The sequence below is a fragment of the Mustela putorius genome, unplaced genomic scaffold (genome assembly GCF_011764305.1).
Source record: "Mustela putorius furo isolate JIRA1106 unplaced genomic scaffold, ASM1176430v1.1 tig00000129_pilon_pilon_pilon, whole genome shotgun sequence".
NCBI lineage: Eukaryota > Metazoa > Chordata > Mammalia > Carnivora > Mustelidae > Mustela > Mustela putorius.
Genome location: NW_025421290.1, coordinates 18,428,319 through 18,437,316, shown reverse-complemented (window position 1 = coordinate 18,437,316; position 8,998 = coordinate 18,428,319). Strand labels below are relative to the sequence as shown.

At 47.9% G+C, this 8,998-nt stretch overlaps 1 long non-coding RNA gene across 1 annotated transcript; it reads left to right on the top strand.

Moving 5' to 3' along the window:
* The first annotated feature begins 1,414 nt into the window (after window positions 1-1,414).
* On the top strand, window positions 1,415-7,727 carry LOC101683588. Its single transcript, XR_198473.3, has 3 exons — window positions 1,415-1,621; window positions 6,000-6,091; window positions 7,387-7,727. It is a non-coding gene; the product is annotated as an uncharacterized LOC101683588 (long non-coding RNA).
* The last annotated feature ends 1,271 nt before the right edge of the window (window positions 7,728-8,998 follow it).

The following is an 8,998-nucleotide window of genomic DNA, read 5'->3' as shown; positions in this document are numbered from 1 at the left end:
ACATTGCACGTCTCTTCAGGTTCGCTCAATTAGGATAGTTCCCGAGTCTCTGTCATTCTTGACATGACACTGACATTAAAGAAATAGAATAGACTGTCCATCATTCTGGGACTGTCTGATGTTTCCTCACAATGAGATTCAGGTTGTACATTTTTGGCAGGAATACCACAGAGCTGATATTATGTCCTTCTTAGCGCATCACCTCAGGAGAAACAGGATATTGATCTGTCCTATTTGTCCCTTGTGACGTTAACTTTGATCACTTGGTTCAGGTGGGGTCTGCCAAGCCTCTCCACTCTCAATATACTTTTTTTTTTAAAATCAATAAGTATTTTATGAGGAGATACTTAGAGATTGTATAAATATACTGTTTCTCATCAAACTTTTATCCACTACACATCCATTGCTAGTTCTTGCCTGAATCAATTATTGCTCTGAAAGTTGCCAAATGATGACTTTCTAGTACCATTATTTCTTCTATATTTATTAGTTGAAATTTTACTGTATGACAGGGCTTTCCTTTTCCTCCATTTATTTATTTGTATCAGTATGGACTTATAGTTCTTATTTTATTCAGTAGATTTTAAACCACTATATTTTTTCCCCTAGAATTCAGATTGTTCCAGATTTGGCCAGTGGGAGCCCCCTCCAGCTGTCTCCTTTGTCCTTTCGACATGTCCAGAAAGGGCTATTTTTGAGTGAGGACGTGCCAGAACTCTGGTCCAGAATATTTCCCCAAATGTTGGAAGTTGAAATCGCACACAAGAATGTCATTTTCACTATTACAGTGAAACACATATTATATGCCAGTGCAATTTAGAGTTCCAATGGAGTAATAAACGGTTGATGAACACTCATTTCATCGACTTTCTACACACCAGACTCACTTTGTAAGTCAAGGCTAGATTCCTTCTCCCATGTCCTGGTCTTGATGGGAGGCCAGTCCGCTTCACAGTAAACCCACTGAAGAACTAGGAGATACGGAAGAGTCAGGAAGTTGAGGTGGGGGAGAGAGGGAGGCAGAGAGGAAGGGGAAAGGAAAAGAAAGAAGGCAAGAGAAACTGCTCTCCTCTTGTCCTACCCCAGGTGGCCTGGCATCTGCAGCTTCCTCAGGGCTCCCATGCACACTGACCCCTCCAGAACGCTAGCCTTCTGCCATCACCGGCATCAGTGTGGGCAGAATGCAGGACATTTTTGTCACCTTCCTCTCAGAAAAGGGGCTGGGAGACAACAAGGGCTGTGCTGAAGGAACTCAGGTCTCCTCGGCACAGCCACACCACCGGAAGGGATGGAAAGACAGCAGAGAAAACACTGGGCATGCGATGGCCCCCTCCCTCTCGTCTTTGGGACTTGCACCACAGGCTGGAGGCGCTTCCGGCAGAATTGAGTGCTGGGGAGAGCCTGCGATAAATCAGCTCTGTCTTCACTAGCCCCAGGGTTGCTATGGCAATAGGAATACACTGTAGGTTTTAAGAGATGTAATTTTCTGTGATTCACTGTATATTTTTAGCCATTTTTCTTCCCGTATTGTCTCCCTGTGGCAATTGCCTATTAATGCTGGTCTGCACCAAGATTGGACTAAATGGTGCCTTCTCAGGAGTGATGAAAACCCCGGAGATCAGTAAGTACAAGAGGGTTATGGCCCGTGGATTTACGGGTGACCTGGGAGAACAACCACCTGGGTTGAGGGCATGGATTAATTAGCATGGGCCATGCCGTACCTCAAGAAGAGTAAAAGAGAATGAAAAGCTCCTGAAATACGGTGCTGGGTTGCTTGGGATGGGAAACTGAGTCACACTACCCCCTGCAGTCAGGGGGGCTCCCAGGGTGTCAGGGGCAGGTCCCAGGCACCAGAAACTAGCGTCCTGAGTGAGGGAAACTAGGACCCGGGTTTCTGAGTAAGGATTCTGAACAAAGCATCCTCACGTTCTATTAACGTAGCTCACGTCTCACTGCCGCTCTTCTTTCCTTTTTGTTCCTTCCTTCCCGCTTTTCTCTCTTCCTTTAAGTTTTCTCATATTTTCCACCATAAAATTCAGTGGAGGGACTGAGAGGAGGTGAAAATGCAGTCAGCCCACTTGGCTCTTCGTCAATAAGGATCACAGGAGTCTTCCCATTCAGAACAGCGCAAAATCCAACCTTTTAAAGCACGAAAAGAACTCACTTTCTCTCCTAACTGAAAAGTCCAAGGGCTAGTCTCGCGGGCTCAGCTATTCATGGGGCCAGATGACATCATCAACATCTGGGCTCTCTGTCACACCAAGTTCTACTGATGTCTTGGCATTTGGGGCTGTAATAACATAAAATTCAGCTAAAGGAGGCTTCAGCCAAGGGTGGTTTATTTTCCTCACATAAGAAGTCCAGAGATAGGCTTGGGGGTTTTGTTGTTGTTTTTTTTTTTTTTCTTTTTCTCCCTCATGTAACAAGTCACCCAGAATAGGCGCCAATGGCGTGACTATGCCGCCGCTCATTAATGTTATCAAGAACCCAACCTCTTTCTTCATTTCAGTTCCACTGGTCTTTGGGGTCCCAGGAGGGCTTCTCCAGCTACAGGGATTCAAGGCAGAAAGAAGAAGTAGCTATATCTGATTATTTTATCTAGAGAAGCAAATTGTCCCTCGAGGTCCCCGGCTGATCTCTGCTTCCGACTGGTTTGACACGTCAGTGTCACAGGACACACAGCTCCTCTGTGGCTACGAAGGCGTTTTTTTGTTTTTTTGTTTTTTTCCCCTGGCCCCTACGGTAAGGTCGCCCTTCCCCTCTGGGCAAGGAGAAAGCATTAGAGAAGTGCAAGGAGCTTCCTCCTAGGCTGGGATACAGAGGTTGCGCTCCCGGCATCCCTTCTGCTCATATCTGATTGGCCAGAATCTAGTCACATGGTCCAACTGGCCGCAAGGGAACTTGGGAAATTCAGCGTCTGCGTAGCGATGTGCTCCGCCAGAAAGGAGGGAGTTGTGTTACTAATGGGACGAAGGGGAACAGCGCTGCAGAGAGTTAGCAGCCTCCTCCAGAACAGTTACGAGAGAAAGAGGAGTTGGGATGGGTGTTGGATTAGCCAGCCAACCATTTCTGCATCGGCCTCATTCCCAGACAGGCCAAGGGCTGGTGACCTTTGTAGAGACTGAGAGAGCTTCAGCGGCACCACCCTCCGAGCCCCTTAGTGAAAGGGCCCAACATCTTTGCAACTACCCCAGTCAGACTCCGTAAGTGTTGGTTCTCATTGGATCCTCCGCCCCTTCTTAAACCATGGGGAGTGAGACGACACAACGCTCTGATCATCATATCTGAGTCACCGGCTCCACCAGGTCCCCAAGACCTTTCTGAGCCTCTGTTTGCTCATCTGTACCATAGGTGTAAAAGTAGAACTTACAGGGAGGTGGGAGACTGCCTGTAGTGACCGTTGTCCATAAATGCAGTCTCCCTTGACCCTATGACCAGACTCACCCTAGCAATGTCATCTTAGAAGATGACACTCTTAAAAATCAAAGTAAAGCAAAGGTGGTGGAGCAGCTAGCCTATATTTCATCTCCAAGTACACACCAGAGGAAAAACATTGACCCAGCACTTGTGGATACTTGGCACTGTGTTCAGCGCCTTCCCTGAATTCTAGCCTCATTCTCATGGCAACTCCGTGGAGCGATCCTTTCACTGTTTTCAATGAACAGATGAAGAAGTTTAGGTCCTTGCCCTAAGGTCACAGCCAGCACAGTGATGGGGCCACAAACCTAGGACTAACTCTGAAACCCCCACTCTGCTCCCTCTTCTTGTGTTGAAATAAGTAATAACACACATTTATGGACTCATGGAAATCTGGCTGATTGGGGCAGCCATAAGAGAGCATAGCTTAGATCGCCCCTTGAGAGAGAGCACGCTGTGAGGGTGTGGCCGGCTGACAGCTCCCAGCCATGGCACCTTTGGGATGCCTGTAGCGTTCCCACTAAAGCCTTGCTCTCCCGGAGCACAGCAGAGGTACGAGAGCCGGGCCAGGCCTGGCCATAACTTTCTTGAAGCTGTGGTCTACTCTTCATTTCTTCCTCCCCAAGCCTCCTTTGTCTCCCCTCTCCTTTGGCAAGCAGCAGGCCTGCATTGTTGCTAGAAGCCTCTCTTCACCCATCCTGGCTCCCACACCCTTCCTCCTTCACAGGTGTTCTCCTCAGGACATTTTTTTGCATACCTAACTCCATGCTGACATCTGTTTCTCAAAGGACCTGAAATGACATGCTTGTTGAGACTTGCCTTTACTCTCTGCATGGACCACACCGCAGGGTTACATGGTTCCAAGGATTCTTGAGTGTTGAAGAGCAAATGAGCAATGAAAAGACGAACTCAAAATCTGGGGGTGGGGAGGATCTAACACAGACCCATGAGGAGGTTGTCGGCCTGGGCCTTCAAAAGTGGAGTCTCCTTCTCTAAGCAAGGTTCTGACGAGAGGGCAGAAAAGCCCTTGTTGATCTTACAAGTGTGTGGGGAGGGTCTGAAGCTTGTCTAGAGTCACACCACAGGGTTGCAAATAGATTCCAGGCATTCCAATTCTCCATCTAGAAGCATCCAGTGCTTAGACAAGGAATTGATTCTTTACAGAAAGAGCAAAGACTGCTGCTTAACTGAAGGGAGAAAATGATCAATAGAGCAAAATACACTGGCTTTTGACAAGAATCTCCAAACTGAAGCGGGATTACCCTTGTCGCCCCTGGGAATACTGGCCATGGACTACAACGACCTCACCCCACCCCCAAGATTATATAGTGTATAGTGCTTCTCATAAACTGTATGCAGTGATGATTACCTGTTAGCCTCCGAGTAGGTACAGCCCACAAACATGTTTGCTGTTGTGTTTTATAAAACTTAAAATGAGTTGACAAGATTTATCAACTGGGATATTTTACATAAAAACCTGGAGGCCTGGCTTTTCTAGAAACATCAGCAAATCTAATCATAGTCAGCCTGCACGCCCCCTTCCAGCTTCAGATGGGATGACTCCCCACCACTCCTATCTCACGACACCTGAAGTTCATCAAGCCAGGCTTCAACCTCCCAGGGGCAGTCGACCCACCTGATGTTGAACACTCAGATTCAAGCCTTGAGACCTGGGAAAGACAGGCCGAAGTGAGCTGTGAGCTCTTTGAGAAAAGTGAGCTACTAAGCCAATTCATAGCCCAAATAGGATTTCAAGATGGAATTTTTTTTTTTAAGATTTTATTTATTTGACAGACAGAGATCACAAGTAGGCAGAGAGGCAGGCAGAGAGGGAAGAAGGGAAGCAGGCTCCCTGCTGAGCAGGGAACCTGATACGGGGCTCTATCACAGGACCCTGGAACCATGACCTGAGCCAAAGGCAGAGGCTTTAACCCACTGCACCACCCAGGCGCCCCAAGATGGAATCTTTTTGAAAGCAGTTTCTAGGCACTCCAGTGGGAATGTAGAGCATTATTAGCCCACCTGGGAGGTTTTCAGCAGTGACATCTGGGGGACAGGTACTGGCCAGAGACAGAGACCCCAGGCTGAAAGAGGTGAGACTTCTGTCCTGGCTTTGCCCTTACGGGTGATGTGACCTTGAGAGATTCCTTCACGCTCAGATCACATCTGCAGAGTGCTTCTTACCTGCAAGGCACCCTGTCATTTCACACCAAGCCCTGAGGTTCAGTCTGGGTGTTTTTCCCAAAGCCGAGGAGGATTTGGTGACCTGTCCCAAGTCAGAGGGTCGGCAATGGAAGGAGCCAGGATTCGAAGCCCAGCTGCTCTGACTCCAGAGCACACACGTGTATTGGCTACACTGTGGCCCTTCCAGCTGCCTGGTTGGCTCCTCTTCAGAACTAGACAAGGCCATGCAGGCCACGTGCCCTTTGTATGTTGTAAAGCGGTACAGCAATGTCCACTATGATCACTTGAGCACTACATTTCTTTTCCCCCAAAACTGATGCTTTATCTAAAAAAAAAAGTCACTGATTCAGTTAGCCCCTTTCTAATTCATTCAAATTAATGGTTTTTTTTTCTTTTAGAGTGTCAGAGAAGCGTGACTCGAGACACATCATTAGTCCTGCAGCGCCCCCTGCTGATAAGAATCATGAAAGTGATGCAATTCTTATAGCAGGTGACATTGACCCCTTCATCCCCCTTGAATAAATATTTCTGGAGCAGCTTACTTTGTCCTGAGCGTTGGACTAGCTGTCACGTGGTCTAGAGCTTAGGAATAGAGGACATAGGAGGTTCCTTTCCAGCCAAGCCTGCCCTCTGTGACTCAGATATAGGAAAAGGAAAGCAGAGAAAGCCACAGGCGAGGGAAACCCCACTTTCCATCATAACATCATAGAAAGGAGACCAAAGCCAGGCGTTGTTGTCATCCTCTCCCCCAGAAGAACGCAGGAAACCCCAAGCTATGAGGTGAAGGGTACACCTGCTCAACTAACAACCAGCTCTCTGGCACAGGGAAGCCCTGGTTTGTCATGTTTGCCAATTTCCATGGTGTAAATACTCCCACTTTGACCAATTTCAAGCTACAAACATGATGATTCACGAGATTCTTGAAAATTTCACAACTGGTCTCTCACAGGCTGGTGGGAGCTGGTTCTAACGCACCACTTTTTCTTAATCTCTAGAAAAAATACACCCTCTCATCTTCCTCCCAATCAGCTAGACTCCAGACTCCTTCCAGCTGGTGCACATCATGGAGCAGGCACAAATCAGCCTTATCCCAGCAAGGCTGACCCCTAACAGAGAACGGGGGGAGCCAGCTGAGGTCCCCTCAGCCTCCACGGGGAGCCCAACACGGGGGTCCACTTCTCCTTCCATTCCCCCCCCCTTGCTAGTCTTTTTCATTTCTAACGAAGCAAAGGAAGAGGGACTGTCCTAAACATCATGAGCAGCCCTGAAAGAGAATGTCCTTCTGATTTGACCTTCCTGTCTTCACCTCCAAATGCCCTCCCCATAGATTGGGTTCACAGGCCTGCCTCAGCCCAGAAGCTCTCACCCCAGCAGAGGGCAACTCCTGGCTCCTGGAGGAGCCCTGAATCTTCTGGTGTGAGGAGGCTGGCCTCAGGACCATGAGCCACTCCCTTTATTTAAACCCCAAGGAAGAAGGCCCACCTTGGGCCCAGAAAAGGAGGAGACATGTATGGGCTGATGCACAGCCTGGGGGAGCAGGTTTTAATTGTCTCCAGCTGGAGAAGTGAGCCAGGCAGAGCCAAGCCCAGCTGTCAGGAGCCCCAGAGGACCAGCCTCCCGAAGGCATGCTCTCTACTCAGCTCAGAAATCACCCAGAGCCCACGAAATAAACCCCAAAGTCTCATGTCCCAGCTATTGAAGCACCAGCCCCCAAACCCTCACCTCCTATGAGATTAGCTGTTCCCTTGCTTTCTCCCTGAACTTACACCTGATTCCCTTTTGCAGCCTCAGTCCCTCATCCCAAGAACCTCATATCCTACCTACCACATGAGGCAACTGAAGGGAAAAGACCAGCTCCCACTCTGGCTCGGCGGCTTGTCCTTGAGAAAGTTCCTCAACCTCCTGAGGCTTGTGTTCTGAAGCTTAAATGGAAATTGTCATCAGCGCTGTTGAGAGAATGAAATCGGAATGTGTCTGAAAAAGACTTTATAAATCAGAACGTTACATAAATGGTTATTTTTCTGCCTGAGAGAGGTATTTACAATGTGTTTTTTCTCTTATAAAAGGAATGTGAATTCTTTGTGGACATTTTGAAAAATACATTTGAATAAAAAATAAATAAGAATCACTCGGAGTTAACTGTTATGCACATTTGGTATTTTCCCCAGGTCTTTTTTTCCCATCTGTATGGAAATATGCCTTTGTTAAAAGGGATGATGAAGATCTTTATGGCCCAAGGGTGTTGCCCTTGCCCCTCCCCACGACCCCTCCACCCCGCTCACCAGCCCACCAGCCCAGCATTCCCCTCCATCTTCACTGCTGGGAAGAGGGCTGACTTAGTCTCTCACTAGACCCAAGGCTGAGGGGGTGCTGTGTTCCCAAGAAAGGAGACCTGAGACATAGAACCTGTTCTTCCTGATAGAGACCTTCAAACTTCGTACTCTGCAAACCATTTTGGAAAGATTTATGCCCTTATGGATAACCTGTCTGCCTCTCCTCATTTAAAAAATAAATTTTTAAAAATTAAAAGAGGGGAGCTTTTTGCTTAGTAGCGTCTAGTGCTGCAGCAGTTCATTAAAATGTTCCTACTTGCGGGGGCACCTGGGTGGCTCAGTCGCTTAAGTGTCTGCCTTCAGCCCAGGTCATGATCCCAGGGTCCTGCTCAGTGGGGAGCCTGCTTCTCTCTCTCCCTCTGCCCCTCCTCCCCATTCTTGTGCTCTCTTCCTCTCTCTCTCTCTCTCTCTCTCAAATAAATAAATGAAATTTGGGGAAAAAATGCTTGTACTCAGGCCCTTTTCAATGTGGAACTGAATTTGCTGTAGGAAATACTTCTGCAAACCTCGCACATTTTTCAGTGAGTGGCCCATGAATCACCAGAGAAACCCATGTAGAACATGAATGCAAATTTGCTCCACTGGGTTCTCTCAGTACCTGACAAAATGTCATCTTTCCATCAATGTTACCAAGATTAGCCCTTGCTTCTGCCCTAAAACAGGTGTTTCTTGGCTGTCAGCAACTGTCTGGGTCTCCTCTCATCTGTAATGACAGTGGCTGGCCCCTCCTGCCTGAGTCCACCTCCCTTTGACTTCTCTAATATTCCCATCAACTGGGAGTAGGAGGTAACTTGGGTCTCTGAATCCTTGGGAGGGGGTGGCAGATGCTCACGGGACTTAAAGTGCATTATTAGGAGAATGTGTCGCAAGGCAAGTTCGAGAAGTCACTTCTGAGTGACTTGTGGCTGAATATTTCCACTCCAGCTGTTTCAGACTAGAAAACTGTGAAAACCAGGGCGAGTACTTTTCCCTTGAATGCCCACAATGGACCACAAGTGCAGTAGCTTCACACTAACGCTTCTCTCCAGACCCACATAAGCTCAAGGAGCAAAGGACACCCACTC